This window comes from Amblyomma maculatum, chromosome 8 (genome assembly GCF_055883805.1).
Source record: "Amblyomma maculatum isolate TAMU_Amacu chromosome 8, ASM5588380v1, whole genome shotgun sequence".
Lineage (NCBI taxonomy): Eukaryota > Metazoa > Arthropoda > Arachnida > Ixodida > Ixodidae > Amblyomma > Amblyomma maculatum.
The window spans coordinates 38546367-38564918 of NC_139351.1; the positions used below are offsets into that span (position 1 = coordinate 38546367).

Consider the following 18552-nt stretch of genomic DNA (forward strand, 5'->3'; position numbering starts at 1 on the left):
ACCACAGAGCGCAGCACTATAACATTGCATTTTAAGCTGGTCGAATGCACTCGTTCCACAAGCGTTTCAAACGTTTCATCTTTTCCAAGAGCATCGAACACCAGATCACACACTGCAGCCAGCCATGGCAGTATAGTATCTAGGGATATACAAAACACCAATCTGGCGTCACATGCAGCCTCTATCAGGCTGGGCACATTCATACGGTTAAAATAAAGCTCACCACTTGTGCAGTCGACCGCTTCTCCGCAGAGCTTCACTAAGTCTTTTCCTCAAATGACGTAATTGGTAGAAGTAAGGATAATGACAAGTTGTACTTGATAAACGGCTCCACCCAATCAAACTTCAAGGTACGCACTCTCAAAGAACGCAACGGCTCGTCACTCACGCCACAGGACCTTGAGATTTCATCGCATTTGAACATCACTTTGCGTCCGAGCAGGCATTTAAACCTCATACTAACCACAGAAACAGCTGCACCAGTATCAAGAAGAGCTAATGTAGATATGCAGTAACTGTACCGCATAAACTTTGCTCAGAAGGATTGAGAAAGGACGAGGAATATCGGAATACAGCAAAGTTCCAGTGGCCTCACCTCGATCAGTCGCGCTGGTTAGTTTTCCGGGCGAGATGACGAGGACCGGCGAGGAGGAGACAGAGATCCGCCGCGTGCGAAGTCCGGGAGGACAATTGACACTCCGAAGCGACGCTGGGGACGAATTACGAGGGGTGGTGTTCCGATGTTCTGTTGAAGGAGATGAGTATGCATTCGAGGTAAATTCATACTGTTAAGCCGGTCGAACTAGAAGCATTGGTGCCCATATCTATAAGGTCGACGGCGGTGGCAGAATCCTGCGATATGGCCTGGATTACCGCAGCGAAAGGAAACCACAGGTGCGCGGTCAGCGGTCCGTGCCTGGTATTCTTCGTCCGAGCGATGAAAGATCCGTGTCTGGTAGGGTTGATCGGGGCCGGGATCTATTGCAAATGCATCACGCCGTCCGTTTTTTCGTGAATGGGCGGCGGCTGCTCATAGTAACTTTAGTTATGGTGCGACCTCGGAGTGTTGTGTGTCGAGAATAAAGAGACGTGCGATGCGTACCAAAATCCGCGGTGTCGATGGTAAAAGGCTCTCCCGATGGCTGCCTAGAAATGAACGTGTCATCACAAGGGAATGGATGGGAACGAGACAATTCTTGTCGAACTATCCGGCGGATAGTGGAAACAAAGATGAGTGGGTTCGGAAGCTGCGTCTGTTTCAGCAAATGTTGTCACTGTGTCCAAGCGACCAACCTTTGGTGTTATTCGGTCTGTATTCAAGATCTCAAATGATCGGTAATGCCGTACTACATCGGCGACGGCGTTCAGGTTTTCCTTACTCATACGTATAGATAACCTCAGCGAAGCCCATGATCAGATGTCCTACTTTCTCGACGTGGGACATAGGTGCCAAGGCGACCTTGTGGAGATTCAGTACTGCCTCAATATACTGTGTACACATCTCACTGGGAAATTGAGCACGATAAGCCAATGTCTGCTGCGCCCTCTTCTTTTTCGCCGAGGAATCTCCTAAGCACTTTGTTAGTTCTTCAACGAAGAGAGGACATGATGTCAAGGTATCCTCATAATTCTCAAAACTTATGAGGGCCGTATCTGTTAGCGTGAAAACAGAGTTAACCAGTTAATCATTATTGTCCCACTTGTCATAGAGGCTCACTCGTTAGTAGTGGGTGAGCCATTCGTCCACGTCATCACCAGCTGCTCCCGCGAAGGAGCGGGGCTCTCGATAATGCGACCAGTAACTGCTGGGTGTAAGCCTAGGTATGGCTTCTCCGTAGAGAGACATCTCCGGCGCTTCAGGTGGTAGGCCAGCAAGACCTCGACTCCGATGGGGCTCGGCTTTATCCTTTGTTAATGAGGACGTACTTCGCACTTCTACTAAGACGTTACAGGGTGAATTATGTCTTCCCACAGGACGGGGTCGCGGCAGACGTTGAAAGCCAGATATTCGTCCTGTTCAGCAACACGCGTCCACTTCTTTCACCACGCACAGCTCTGTCCAAGCACTAATTTATCTCTGCTCCTCTATGACAGTATTATATACTCAACCGTGGTCGTTTGGTTAAGAAAGGTATGGTGTCTCAAAACAACTTAGCCTATGAGAGTCACTGTAGTAGACTTCTCCGGATAGATACTGTGCAAGGCTGTCTAATAGGCATGTATATTGCACTCAGCAGGATGATTTGCACTTCCTTCCCATCCAAAGTGTGAACAACAGAAAAAGCTCATCAGGAAAATTTTATCCTCACTAGAAAAAATATTGTATCTATGCCTAATCTGGACTCATAATAATGGTGGCAGTGAAATACTTGATAGTCATTTCAGTGTATTCGTTATGAATGCCATACTATCATGCAATATGAATCCGAACTTCACGGTCTGGGCTGTTTAACATAATAATTAGACTGTGGAAGCTACTTGTGGTTCTAACGCAGAGTTCTTGCTCACTCTCACGATTCCATATACCCGGCTCAGCGAGCACGTCGCATGCCGAACTTCAAGGGCTCATAAAAACCACATCAAGAAGTGAGTGAACGCCTTCAGGGATGGTGCACAATGTCGCAGATAAGTATATTATGTGGTAGGAACGAGGCTGCATAGCCGAAAATACATTAATACACCCTGTCCAAATACATCCTGGTCCATTCGATAAAGACGGCTTAAGCTACTCTATAGAATAAGGCAGTCAACAAGAAACAAATTCATCGATGCGGCTACTGATCCTGCCACATCAACTTCGACCCTTTCCGAGAAAATTGAAGAATGGATAACGTAGGGAATGGTTCAAATGAAATCCTAGTTTTAGATACTGTTTTGCCCCTGCAGGCCGTCCAGAAGTTTTATTTCTAACTACAAGAGTTGATATCGCCACATACATTACGCATGTGCGGTATTTGACTCTAGCGGAAATATTAACACGAGAGTGAAGCCGACTGCCGGTTCAGGTAGTATGCTATGTTGGACCGCCATTAAAGTTTCAGACCAATAAGCCATTGCTAGCATTTTAGAATACAAGAGCCTTTTTTCAATGCTGTGTTGACAGGATGTGAAAAATGAGGGGAGTATTTTTTTATTCAACCGGTGCTTGGGTTGGGCTAGTTGGTCGCAATGTCTTGAAAACATAGCGCAGGTAAAGGCAAGGACGACTCAGAAGTACACAGGACGGACGCTACTATTTTATGCGAGTGTTATTGCTATATACGAATAGGTGATAAAATAAGTGAATTTGAAAAAAAAAAAAAACTTACGTCAGCAGCGAACAGAAACAGACTGCCCTGATCTCTGCTGGCAACAGTTGATCTTGCTAAGTGCAAGATACATGAGTGTCAGGAGATAGAGAGACAGGTAGATGGCGGCAGGCACTGCCTGGCAGTTTCGGAGTGAAGTGTATAGAACGCTGATGCTCGCCATTTCACACCCACGCATGTGACAAGAGCGTTTACGCTTTGATATACTGGCCTTACCTTTATCTAATACTGCTCTGTCTGTTTACCTCAATTAAGGGAACGCATACATGGGAGTCAGCCTGGGAACCACTTCCTTACTTAGCCCCCCGCCCCTTACCAAACTATGCTAATAATAAAAAGAGCACTCGACGTACCTATTTGGTCAATCGGTCCGTGCTCCAGCAGCCTGCAATTACGACGTGCCAGAGCCATTTTCATTCACTTTCAGTCAAAATGTGGGCGCAGACAAAGTGAAAGCAGGGTTTTGAGGAGAACGAGCCTTGGAGCGCTCTCGCGGTAACTAATCATAAAATTTCTCATGTCTTACTATAAACTCGGGACGGCAAGAAGAGGATGCACGGTTGACTATTTCACTTATCTGTGCACAGGAAATAAAGGGTATTTATCTTCAACAATTCATGATTTAAAAATTGGTATATCATAGCTTTATATGTTTAAAATGCCGCTAGATATGCTGACAATACAAAAATGATTAATGTGTAATAATTTTTATAAATACTACAACTTATTGTAGAAACAAGTTGCGCACAGAAGGACACACACAGGAAAAATAAACACAGGTAGGCAGAAAGAGCGCAAACTATGAACTGGTTTATTACTCGTTTAAGCCTGCATTTATAGGCAGTGTACACGCATGTCTACAAAAAGATAGGTGCGGAGAAAATGAGAGGGCATATCACAACCTGTGCCAGAATCACCCAAAGCCGCTCAAAAAATTCCTTTCCAAATTGTTCCGGGAAAACAGAAGTGTCACTAACACAACTATCGCCTTTTTCTTGAAATGACGCGCCTCTAGAATTTCACGGGCTACTTTATCATTGCTCCTGCCTAGAATTCTAATGCTTGTTAACACTGGTTCACAAGTCTAGGCAGGAGCAATGATAAAGTAGCCCGTCATATCATATTGTCACGTAGCGGTGACAAGGCCGTTGACACCAAAAGAAGACACAGGCTTGATGGTACTTAAAATAACTTTTTATTGGGGCTGACTTGCGCCCGCAAAATAACTAAGCAACTCGGCGGCGGCGATAGCAACAAACGTGCTCGTCGGTCGTCGGACAAAGAATGCTCGTCACACTCGTCAACGCTCAATTTAAAGGCTGCTCAGAACAATCTAGATAACGTCGCAAACAGCTACCAGCAACAGCTGGAACATTGTAGAAAGACAAAAGAGTGGCTGGAATCTTCGGGACAGATCTCGGTGCATCTTGCACTACAACGAAACTGATAAAGGTGTGACTCGCGACATCGAGCACCAACAAACAAAGCATACAGAACTGATACGCGATCCAGAATCAGTGATAAGGCCGTATGGCGGCGGCTGTTAAACAACAACAAATACAGTTTTGAAGGTTTCGCAGCATTATCAAGAAAAAAAGGCTATAATTGTGTTAGCGACACTTCTGTTTCCCTGCACATTTTTGAACGGAATTTTTTGAGCGGCTTTGGGTGATTGTCGCACAGGTTGTGATTTGCCCTCTCATTCTTCCCCCACCTATCTTTTTGCAGCCATGCGTGTACACTGCCTATAAATGCAGGCTTAAACGAGTAATAAACTAGTTGATAGTTTGCGCTTTTTCTTCCTACCTGTGTTTATTTTTCCTGTGTGTGTCCTTCTCTGCGCAACTTGTTTCTACAATAGCATGCACCAACTCGCCCAGCAAGAAGTTCTTCTAAACATTAACTTACATCGTTCAAAACACGAACAAAAATTCAATTTTAACACGTCTAATAAACTCAGCTCACAACAATGCGATCTCAATGATGAAACAAAATATATGCTGCATTTCGCCACCCTCAAACTAAAAAATGCTCTAAGCGTGCATTGAGCAGCTTTTAATCACTATAGCTCCGCTGATGTTTGGCGAGTGAATATGAGAGATTTCTCCAGCTGCCTTTCAGCTCTCTCATAATAGAAGGGGTCTATGCTCTTTGCATATTATTTTACATTTTTGCACCGCCCATAAATGACGCCTATTCAAGGGGACGCATACTTATAAAGTCATATATTTTATGCCACTATTTTATTGCCAGTCTTCACAAGCGTTTTTTTTTTTAAATCATATGCACTCACGTTTTCAGGGCAGTTTACTGGGATTACAGCGTTAACCTAATCGCAGTGGATTGAGATAGTTTGAACAGTACCAAAAATTTACCGCGTTTGTCTAAATCCTGCCTGCTGCAGTGAGAATAAAAGCGACATGCTATACCTGCAACTGCCCATGTCCTCTGAAAATAGCTGCAAATTATGCCCGGTATCTACTGATCTCACTTTCCCATTCCCACCTAACTCTCTCGCTTAACTCTGCGCTTTCCTAGTCCGGGAAGCTATATAGCCCTCATGCTTACATGCCTATAGAACGGTTTATTTGGAGAAAAATAAGACATGCGCTTTCGAAGCATCACGGGAAGTGGACAGAATGTGCGTTTACCTTAACACGTATGGGTTGAACTTCCGCAACCCGTGCGGCAACTTCCCGAAACATTTGCAGTGATTATTAAATATACACACAGATGTACACACAAATGTATTTCCGTGGACTTCATTAAAAGGAGGAACCGAAAGGCTCATTAGAGTTCTAGAACATGACCCAGTATATGAGGAACACACGACCAGGCGCTTCTGACCGCGCAACAACTTAGTGCACACTACCGCTTTTCATGCGTTTGAGGCACAAAGTGTGACTTGCTTATGAAACGTGAACTCTGAACAATACATTTATATCAGCAGCAGCAGGTGTGACTTAGATGTCACGTTGATTTTCAAGTTACGCGTCCGCGCACCCTGAGTTTACTAGGGAAGATAAATACGCTCGCGCATTAAGGAATGATTTGGTGAAAGAGCAGCCTTGAGCAGTACAGGCTTGAAACGCGATTATTATTTTCCACTTCATAGGCAACGGCATAAACATTCTTAACCGGGCTGTTGTTAGTGGACATCTAAGCTTGACTTTCTTATCGCTACCGTTCCTCGCCGCACACTTTCCGATGGAGAATCTAGCCAGAGTTATCACTTCCTCAGTTACAACAAAGGTTGTGCGCCTTTCCAGCTCACAATACAAGCGGTTGTGTGGCGGTGTGAAACGCCAACTATGGATACATTACTTCGAAGTGTCGAGCGCATAGCTATCGCAAAAGAACGATCGCTTTAAGTCAACAAGACGCGCACTGATTAAAAAAAAAAAAAGAGAGCTTTTGCTAGCGCTCAGCTTTTAACCGCTGTCAAGTTAGGCTGCAAACTTTATATCTAGAGAGCGTCATAGATCGCAAAAATTCACCAGAAAATGTTTAGAAATGTCAATTTTTTATGTTTTCCTTTCTTTTTTTTATTGCACTCTACCAGGGTATAAAAAGCGAAGCGAATTCACACTCGGCGCTCTCAAGATCGCATTCGAGGTATTACGAAGAACTGCATTATGCGCACCTTGCTTCTCTGTGTGGCCATTTTTGTACTGTTCGCCACACTGCACTGTGACGGAAGGAGGAGACGTACACAATCTAGTGGTGGTATGTTAATTCTCGTCCTATTTTATTGGAAACGACTTTGTTCATCATTAGGCTCGTTTGCTAAGCTTCCTTGTTCTTGATGTGGTCATTAACTGAGGCGCTTAAGTAAATTATCTCTTTCTCAAAACAAAATCTTCCAACAACATTTCTAAATTTGTAGCCTCCAGGTGCTGCACTATTTTTGTTCTTGCTTAGAATTTCAACGAGGAGGGCTGTCAGTAAATTTTCAAAAATGATCGCGCGAGTCCTAATAAGACGAAGAGAATGGCATCTACGGTGAATTGTGTATATGCTACGCTTCACTCAGTGCATCCGTCAAAAGGGACAGTGTGTGAATTTACATGAAACCTTCTTGATATCGCTGTGTATGAGCTGTTTCATGCCGCTTCCTTACAGTTCACCATAGAAGAAAAGAAGTTAGGCTGTAGGATCTCTTCAATTATTCGGGTGAGCGGCGATTTTGAGTCTGCGACCTTTAGTTTCAGCACAGTATCGTTTATTGGGGGGTGCATATTTTTGAAATATTTAAACCCCGAATCGACTAGCCTCTATTGGATAAGCAGTTATAATCAGGTATTACAGGTTTTACATGCATGCATTTCATCAGTTCAAATTATTTCGACTAAAATTAGAATAGTATGTTGTAGCTTAAGAGCACTAGTACTAGAGCCCCCGTTTACCTCGTTTGCAGTGCGCGTCAAAAGCCTTTATGAAATTGGGCTCCAGTTTTAAAATGAGAAATCATTCACCGAGACAATATGATTCCGAACAAGACAGGCTAATCCTGACCAATTGAAGTATGTTCATATAGGGTAGCTGAAACAGGATGCATATCTATATTGCATGGTCTGTCGAGTAATGTGATAGATTACGGCTGTATTTTATTGCTTGTGCGACTCCAAAATAAAATGGCTACGGAGCACATAACTTGCATTTAGCATAAAATGATAAGTGGCCTTCATGTTTTTCTAATAACTGTTTGAGAAATACACTGAGCAAGGATGATGTTTTATTACTATTCAAAACGCCAGCGCGACAGATAAATCTCAGTGCGACGACAGGTATCTCCTAGCGCTACGTAGTCACCCGCATCAACAAATAAGAGCTATACACAATGCTTATCATGGCAAGCTACTTCTCTTCAATTCTCCTGAGAGAATAAATGAACTCCTGTATCACCACCTTTTTTTATGCAACACCTCTTGTCGACATGAATGTATACACTGCCACCGTCATTCGGCACCTAGGCCCGTATTCCGAGTTTGCGTTGTTATCCAAGTGTCGCTATCTCACGTGACCTCAAGTGATCTGATTGGTCGATCTGCAGCGGCGCTCCTGAACGGTTCCGCCCATTAAGAGCGTGAATATGTGAGATTATAACGTCTTAGCAACACAGATGACAGTTTATGGGTGGGGTATGCTAAGGGCGAAATGATGGTTCATTCGCGAGCATGTGGCTCCTTTTGGGCAAGTGTCGTCATCTGGCGGCAGTAACGCAATAAAACAAAATTTCGGTGCACGTTAACAGCGCCAAAGTGAACTATTAGCTCATCCTTCACACTGGGCTATAAGTTTGCTAAGACTAAAAATCTTGTACCTTGGCAGTTTAAAAGACTATTCGAAGTTAGAACCTATTGACCTGGCAGTCTCAGCAAAGTTTAAAAATACTATTCACAGTTAGAACCTATTTACTAGACATTATTTTGAAGCAACACTTATTACAACACAGGAGGATTTCTAGAAATCCTTTGTTAGTAACAAGTCGTTATGGCGAGGTCGATCAGCTTTTGTGGATCGAACCGTGACGGACAATGGGAGCTGCAAACGTAGTCATTGAATGCATTGCTGCATTAAAAAGAAATGTTTTTGTAATGTTGTTTTCATAAAGGTTCCTTGTAAGAACGAAATTCTTCGTTTCACCAGGCCCCAGCACCTCCTGGCAGTTTTACTTTTGCGATGCGGCCGACCTTCTTGCTCGGTTTACCAAAAAGGAATCGAACGATTACAAAGGCTAAGCGCAACATTGTTTAAGAAGTATCAACTGACTGCCGATATTTTCTGTCGATGGTGCAGAAAAGCATAAATGGCCTTGTTGCATTTTCTGGGGTTTTCGTACACTCTGAAGGCAAATTTGATCGGATGGCTTTAGGCAACTGGGGTCTAAAATGACCCGGACAAAGTTGTATACGAAGTATGCCTAGAACATTTTTACAAGACTGAGTAAGGAAATGCCGCTGTGAGTACAAGCAGGCCTGAAGAGATGATAGGAATGTGCCGCTGAGCCGGCAGGAGAGTTTCAGCTCAGGAGTAAGTCAGGAAACAGCTTGCGGGAAGTGCAGCTCACTGCAGTGCTTTCATAAAGCGGCAATCGAGGATTGAGAACTGAGTACCCGCCATGCGTGCAGCGAAAGGAAATCAGCGAAGAGGACAGCAAAAATGGCACAGCCATGAGAAACGATGTTTACGAATAAAACAGAAAAAAGAAACGCGGTAAAGCTAATAAGAAGAAACCGCCGGCCCATCTGTTTCCGCTGTAACGCTGCCGGGCATATCGCGAGTGGCGGTAAAACGGAGAAAGTCGATTTTTACCCCGCATCTTCGACGCTGCTGGAGTAATACACGTGCGAAATGACCGGAAAGTGGAACCAGCGTCATGATCGGTGTGATTTTGCTGCCATATTGGATGTGGTGTTTCCTGTACTTGTTCCTTCTAGGGATTTCACCAGCGAGTACATATGGTTCATACAGGTGGCACCGGAAGAGAGTGTTTGTCTGCCTGTCGCGCGCGTCACAATCGAGGGCTTGTTTCGCGTACTGCTAACAAAGGCGGCGGTGCCGGTGACCTTGTCAGAGCAGTTGCCTTACCTCTTTTCTAACCTTTCAGAGCCTCAACTGCCAAAAAGGGGAGGGCTGAATGGCACGAATGTGTTCACGCATTAATGCTTTCGGAAGCCTGCGAATTCTAAGGCCAGTTAAAACATTCAGTTCAACCTGAAGATCGTGCTCTATGCGAATGATATGCTAACGTAGACGCAGCGAGAGCCGCTTTCAATATCGAGAGGCCCTCCATGCCACCGAGTTGGTCTGTGGACTGATCATTTGAAACCTCTCCATCGCCCTCCAAATTGGATGGCCTACCCCAGCTGACGAAGGTAGAGGGGGTGCTATAGCGGTTGAAGAGGCGGGCGATAACAATCTGCGACTTCTCAGGCCTCCTGCCAGCGAAGGAATGACGAGAAGCAATGTTGTGCTAAAGGAACACGGGAGCAACTTATCGGCCACCGAACGGAGCCATACCGCGTCATTTTGAGAAAAAAGCACGAAAAGGCAGGCCGCGAATCCAAAGACTGCGTTTAAATGTAAGCGCTTGAACAGGGTACAGGGAAGAAAGTCACATATGTTTCACAATTCAGGGTAGCTTATTAGCTATGTTTTCGAATGTTGGAGAAGAAACTACTCGGTCATTCTTGTAGACTTGTTTAAGGTATATTGTTTAGAGGCTTGGTGCAGCTCTGGAGGCGGTAGTGTCTTTGCCTTGCTGGAGTGGGGATATTGTGCAGATATCCCTAATGCCCTACCTGAGACCCTTCGGCCTGCAGACATCCAGCCTGTGGACAGAACGAGGAACGAAGACCAGATCACCTGACACGGCCCCTTCAAGGGACAACAATGAGCTGTGACCCCTTTCGAGATTGTGCTTGCTGCTGACGAACTGCTATGATCAAGTTTCTAGCCGTGATTCACGCGATCGACTCACCGAGAGGGTGCCCGCGAACTCCTGACAGCCGTTTACAAGCCCCACCGCACTGAGGGGAAGCCTTGGCGGTGGGTAAGCAAGATATGCCCTACAGAGCCCGGCGACAGCGCCCTCTCTTCTCCCCTCACGCCACAGAATATTCGAGGCTGGCAGCCAAAGTGCTTGTATTGGACCTCATGGTTTGTGAAAATAATTGGTTCACAAAAGGGAAAGGCACAGTATCTGACACACTTGCTCTGTGGACACCTGAACCGCGCCTTAAGGGAAGGGATGAGGGTGGGAGTGAAAGTGGAAAGAGAGAAAGGGGAGCCATAGTGGAGGGCTACGGAGTATTTTAGACCACCTGGGGATCTTTAACGTGCGCTGCGCTGCGTTTCGCCTCCATCGAAACGCAGCCGCCGTGGTCGGGTTCGACTGTTGTTTTCGGGTTTGGCAGTTCAAATGGCAAGGATTTCCTTGCCTATAAAAGAAGATGGGATGTGCAGTCTCTTGTCGAGATCTAAATTACTCATGCAACTTCAACGTTTCAGGGCTCTTATAAGCTTCTAAAGCATCGCTGGGCGGCGCTGCGGCTCCTGATGAACAGCGCCATCAATGACAGAAAAGCACACACTAGGACGCCGCCGGCTCAGCTCGCTGACTTCGCGGTGTGCGCCGCGCGCTTTCTCTTGCACGAGCACGCGCCCTGACGCGCCCACGCAAGCGCATCGCGACATGCCACCTGCATTCCGTCTTGATAGGGGCAACCTACCGCGTATTTCCATGGCGGAAACCTAAATATAGGCGGGAAACTTTTTATTGACGTCTGCATTGGAGAGCAGATGACAGACGACGATGAGTAAATATTGATTGTTAATGCGACCCACGTTAGCGAAAAAGAAGGAAGTGCATCTCGAGGTACGTCCGCTAATTAATTATATAGTCGTATATAATATGTTTAAAAACTGGTAAATTATTATCAGTACCGTAAAATGAAGGGGCTCGCTCGTTGATCATCGTTTTGGCCTGTAGCATGCTATCTTAATGCGTTTTCGTTTTTTTATTATTACGACATTACCAACGCAAATCTTGCACTAGAAGAATAAGAATATAGTCCGAAGGAGGTGTTTCTTTAAAGGCACAAACGCTAGCAATCTCATAAGTACATGCATGCTCCGTGCGCTGCACGCGGCATATTTGGCTCGCTGGCTGGGGAGACAGGTAAAAATACAAGCTTGTACTACTGTGTTTTATTTCGGTTCTTATTAAATGGGTGTGCTTCATTTATGATATTTGGTTTGCACTCATGACCCTGTAACAGGAATGGGGTGCTCCGGGCGATTAGTGTCAATCGAGCCAAACTAGGATCGCTTTTGTATTGCTCTTCCTACATATCTTCGATATAATAATAATTGGTTCACGTATTGGCCAATTTGCGGAAATCTGTAAAAGCGTCTCAGAAAGGCATGTTCCCCTCCCCTCCGCCCCGAAAAAAAAGGCCTCATTACTAGATATTTTCTTGGTAGTTTTAAATATAGAGAGGTAGGTGTGGACACTTGGGCACATTCACACATGAGTGTCGATCGCGGACGTCACATTTATTGATTTGGTTGCTTTCAGAGCACTCACAAAGCAGGGAGAGGGCACAGAAAATCAGCAAAACAAGAGACGCCGGGAGCGAAGAGCAGGATAACCCCCCAACCTCTTCACTTTTTATGCACAGTGTTGAACCACTGTAGTCTTTTGATGCCTCTCCAAGCCATCTTTGTCAACTGTCAAGAATATTGAGTTTACGAAGAAGGAGAAATTGGCTCTTTTTGTTTCCACAAAGAACCCCAAACTTCTCGGAACGCTGTCATGCGATTGGAAAACAGGTCTTGCAGAGATGCTTTTAAAGGAACCTGCAAAGTATCACACGTCAGCTTCGTTTTTTGGTGCTTTCCCTAATATTGTGGCTTCCTATGACACAATGCTACTTAGTACTTCCGTTTCGCATAGGCGAAAGCGTTTTTGTATCGCCAATTAACCGCCAGGCGAAATTCGCTCGCCGCACGTGCGCAGGAAGCTAGCGGAGCGTCTGCTCCGGCGACGTCCCATCGTTTCACATTTCGCCACCACGCCAGGAATGCGGCGCTGCCGTTGCGCGGCGAATAAGGTGCCTCGATGCAGCGCCGCCGTTTGGCGGCGCTGACATCGAGACATCTTAGCGGCGAAACTTGAGCTTCGGTTCCCTATACAGAATAGTTGAAGCAAGAAAAATATATATCGCACTGTTCGCCTTAGGGCTGACTCCTTCATTAGTTAAGATATGGAGCAGGCGATATTATGCACCCCCTTGCACTCCTCTCTGCCAAAACCAATGAGAAAATATAGGGGTAGACCTTCATTCATGTTGTTTTCCAAAACTTAGATGAGTTTAAATATTCGACGCGGTTTATATTACCTGGTGCCACAAATAATAATGATAATAATAATAATAATAATAATAATAATAATAATAATAATAATAATAATAATAATAATAATAATAATAATAATAATATAATTAGCTCACAGGAAGGGAAAAGCACAATATCTGTCACACTTACTCTGTAGACACCTGAACCGCGCCGTAAGGGCAGGGAGCAAGGCGGGAGTGAAAGTGGAAAGAGAGAAAGAGGAGCAGTAGTGGAGGGCTGCGCAATAATTTCGACCAGCTGTGGATCTTTAACGTGCGCTGACATAGCACAGCACACGGACGCCACTTCGTTTCGCCAAGAATATAAGTACAGCGGACTGGAAAAATACCGAGCAAAACCTAGGTAGTGACCACTTCATTATTGCACTCACATTAGGAAAAGGAATCAAAATTAGAAAACCCAAACAACCCAAAATCACGGATTGGGAAAGATTTAGGCAAATACGAGAGACCGAGGGAATTGATAAAATCGACGATATCGATAAGTGGTCACAAACGCTAAAGAAACACGTGGAGGAAGCAACAGTCACTCAGAAGACGAAGATGCACCGCCGAGTATCGATAGCAAACTGCTAAACATGTGGAACAAGAAACAGGACCTAGAGAAAAGCCTAAAAACACAAAGATGGAACCGTTATATTAGGACAGCACTAGCTCGACATAATAAAGAGGTGGAGACATACGCCCTCAAACTAAATGAACAAAACTGGTGCAGCAGATGTGATGAAATGGAACAAGGCATGAGCCCCTCGAAAACATGGAACATTCTACGACACATGCTTGATCTGGAAAAATCTAAAGCACAAGCCAACGTAAATCAAACTAAAGTTAAGCATGCCTTCGAAGGCTCGGACGAACAATTGATGAGCAAATTAATCGAAATCTACATCGGACAAACGAAAACCGAAACGTTACCAGCATATGAGGGGAAACCTAACCTAGACTTAGACGCCCCCATCACTATTGCTGAAGTCCGAGCTGAGATTATTGGATTAAAGACAAGATCAGCCCCAGGACCTGACGGTATCACGAACACTATTATCAGAAATCTAGACGACGAGTCAATCACAGCCCTGACAGAATACATGAATAAGGTATGGGGGACTGGACAACTACCGCAGGCATGGAAAAATGCCAGTATAGTCCTCATACCCAAACCGGGGAAGCCGCCAAAACTAGAAAACCTAAGACCCATATCACTGACCTCGTGCGTGGGAAAGCTAATGGAACGCGTTATTCAGACGAGACTTACCAAATACATGGAGCAAGAGAACCTCTGGCCACACGAAATGGTGGGCTTCAGGCCGGGGCTAAGCACACAGGACGTGATGCTCAGACTTAGATACGATATCATAACACATGAATCTTCAGATACAAAGACTATTCTCGGACTTGACCTAACCAAAGCCTTCGACAATGTCAAGCATAAGGCAGTGCTCGAAGGTCTCTAAGAATTTGGGGTTGGAATCAGAACCTATAACTATATCAAAGATTTTCTCACTAACAGAGAAGTCACCATGAGCTTTCAAAGCGTTAAATCACCCACAATCACCTTGGGTAGCAAGGAGACGCCACAAGGCTCTGTCTTGTCTCCCTTTCTATTTAACATTGCTATGAGGGGGCTACCAGCACAACTAAAGCAAATACCGGACTTAAAGTTTAGCATGTACGCAGATGACATAAATATCTGTATAAATAAAGGTAGCGACGCAGAAATAGAGAACAAACTCCAGGCTGCCGCAAATAAGGTGGTTGAGTACGCTGCGGAACGCGGTCTATCCTGCTCGCCGCAAAAGTCAGAACTATTCATCTACAACCCCAAATATAAGAAAAGTAAAGCAGACATAAAGATAAATGTTGAATACTACCCGGTTCCACAAGTAGAAGAAATTATAATCTTAGGAATGATCCTCCAAGCAAGAGGGCAGAACACAAACACCATCAAAAAATTGGAGAACTACGCAGCCCAAGTTACGGGCATATTCAGAAGAGTAGCGCTCAGAGGACACGGTCTCAAGGAACGTAGTCTACTCAAAATGACGCAGGCCTACATCATCAGTCGCATATGTTATGCCACACCTTTTCTCAATCTCAAAAAGACAGAACGTGAAAAAATTGACGTCATAATTCGAAAATGCGTCAAATGCGCACTAGGCCTCCCTGTCTCCACATCAACAGAGAAGCTGGAGATAACGGAGATTCATAATACATGGCAAGAGCTCACTGAAGCTGTCAGAATCTCTCAACTAGAAAGACTAAGTCAGACGGAGACAGGCAGAGCCGTCCTAGACTGGGTCGCACTCCAATCAGACAGAGGCCCACAGACGAAAACATCTATCCCACCCAACATAAGGGAACACATACTGGTAACACCTTTACCTCGAAACATGCACCCAGACTACAAGAAAGAACGCAGAGAACACAGAGCCAAAGCCATCGCTAAAAGCATGAAACGCAAAGCAGTCGATGAAGTTGCTTATGTAGACGCATCATGCGGACGACACGGAGCAGCTGTCTCGGCAGTAGTAAATGGAGAAGGTGCACCTAAAATTGCGGCCTCAACACGTACCCGTGACATTAGTACAGCTGAAGAGGTCGCAATAGCGCTCGCATGCACTGGTACACAGGCCAAAACTATAATCAGCGACAGCAAAACGGCTGTCTGGAATTATGCAAAAGGACGGATCTCAGAGGAGGCCAAAAAGATTCTTCTCACAAATCCCATTACTAGAACCATATTCATCATATGGATACCAGCACACGAGTCTGTCCCTGGCAACGAAGCTGCGCACCTGCTGGCCCGAGATCTCTACCACCGGGCAGCGGTAGAACAGCCCGAATGCAAGGGAATTAAAGATTGCGCTATCACATACAATGAGATCACAGAATCTTACAAATTAGATCGAAAAGTATACCCTCCCCCAGATCGGTCTCTCACTAACAATGAAGCACGCATCGGGAGGCGATTACAAGCCAATAACTACATCTGCCCTGTCTGGGCTTTCTTAACACAGACCGGGGAGGAAGAAGATTCTAAATGTAAAAATTGCGGACAAAAAGGCACGCTAGAGCATATAATATGGCAATGCGCTGATTCCCCAGGCGCCGTAATTAACATTGATAGTAGAGAAGCCTGGGAGGGAGCGGAGATCCCACCGTTCAGCGGCACGCGACCCGCCTGGCGGCTGAGGCCGTGAAGAGTGCTTGTAACCTCACCTGGCCTCAGCCTGCGGGGCCCTCCTGACCCGCTCCCCGGCCTGCGTGCCGTGGGCGGGAGATGAGGGGCTCCTTTTCGGTGGAAATAAAGTTTTATTTCATTCATTCTCCATCGAAACGCAGCCGCCTTGGTCGGGTTCGAATCCGGGAACTCCGTAACAGTAGTCGGGCGACTTACCAGTGCACCACCCCGGCGGGGCCACAAATCGGGCAATTTCGCATTCAAGGGCGCTGAATATAGTTGGCGTTTTTGTTCCTAAAGCTAAAACAATGATGAAAAAAAAGGAGTACATATGTCGCATTCATCGCTGCACCAGTTTGAAATCCTGAAGTTGCGATTCTGCCACCTTTTTTGTTTTAGACTGCGTGGTGCTCACAACATACCTTGCACTTTTGGAAAAGACTGTTGAATGCCCGCACGAGTAAATATACGCGTTCTTTTATTAGTACTTAGCTCTACATTGCGCACCTGGAGCGCCACTTAGTAGAGCACCTTTTTGAGTATAAAGAAATCGCTTTAAACTCAAACTGAAAACTTAAGAGGGGCACATACATGTTGTTTACCTTCCGTAGTAGTGTTGAAATTTTCGATACATATTAGAGAATGTGTTATAAGAGTATTCGGTCAATCTTGTTTCTGCCCATGAAAATACTACTTAGAGCGAAAATTTTATGTGAAAAGGAAACTGAATGAACAAATGGTATGGGAAGCCTCCGTTCTTTCCGACATTGTTTCGAAAAAAAAAAAAACGCTTTTATTAGTGTGGGCAGTCAGCATTTACAATGCTGGGCTACATTTATGGAGCATGAGTAGAAACAACTGGTAATGCGGCTGAAAAGATGCACTGGAAACGGAGAAATGAGGCAAGAAACCATAAAAAATGTATGTCTAATGCAGCCTTTATACAGAAATGCTTTCTATATCGATATTTAATATCTTGCCTTATGCTCCGAAAAAATGCCCTCTTTCCCCTTTGTTGAATTTATCGTTTTTTTATCAATACCTCAATTTTTGCCTTCCGTTTATTATGCATGGAAAGCAGTCGGATTGACTGAATGTTGTCTACTGCTTCCATAAACAACGCTTTAAAAACATAATTTCTTCAGAGGACATGTAACAAATCAGCCTTTGTTAGTAAGTAATTGCAAGTTTTGATAACAAAATAATTAAATAGTTTAATATTACCTAACTTTATCTGCCGTAATGCTCAAGCGTCTCTATTGACACACTTGTTAGCCGATAAATATTTTCACACTGCGGGTTATAGCTGAGTGGAAATAGAAACGTGGAAAAAAAAACAGCACTCTATAACATCTCACAGGCGAAACGTTACCTGGTGATTAGACTTGTACCATTAGAAGCGCATATTTATAAGGAACTCCCTTATTTCATCAGGATGCAATTACGAAAACCGTGACTATGCTAATGGCACGACAACAACCACAAAAGACTGTACAAAAGTCACGTGCTCAAACGGCCGAATAACAGTTCAAAGGTGAGTATATAGACAAAAATAATTCAGTACCTTTTTTTATCGCTCAGAACATCTTAAATATTAATGTAGATACCAAAGAAATTCTTGAACAAAAAAAAAAAAAGACGCCTTTGAGTTTGGAACCTTTCGCCAAGTGTTGGTTTCAAACTTTGACTGTTTTTTTGTGTCATGGTGATAAATGTTATATTGCTATATTCTGAGCTGAACTCTCCAGTTTAATATTATAATCATTGCTTTTGAATCCTATTATAAAAAAGCAGCTCTTTAAATAACTGAATTTCAATGCTTGCAGTAATTTGCAATGGTTGTCAAGAATTAAGCATATTTTTGGGCAAACGTGCGTTTTTAACAAACCTGAATCTGGCCAAATTAGAAATGTGGGTTTCCAAAGTTAGGTACAGCCGTGAATCCTAACATTTAAAGCAGAATATTTCGGCATCGTTTTTTATTTGTTGTTACGTGTATCTCTAAACATGGAAGAAGCAATTTTTCTTTATACTAGAACGATGGAGAGGCGAGGTCCCTAAAAGATATGAGATGATCCACAGCGATGGCGAAATTAATGGCAATCCGCTTCACTACAAGTGTGCGCTGATAAATAATTAGGGCCTC

The 18552-nt window shown here is 44.4% G+C and overlaps 1 long non-coding RNA gene across 1 annotated transcript in view; it reads left to right on the plus strand.

Moving 5' to 3' along the window:
* The window catches only part of LOC146181016 (uncharacterized), a 57679-nt gene extending 39736 nt beyond the window's left edge, over positions 1-17943 (plus strand). The window contains exons 2-3 of the long non-coding RNA XR_014700403.1: positions 6871-7034; positions 17841-17943. This is a non-coding gene — a long non-coding RNA (uncharacterized LOC146181016). The remainder of the gene's footprint in view (positions 1-6870; positions 7035-17840) is intronic.
* Positions 17944-18552: the final 609 nt, after the last annotated feature.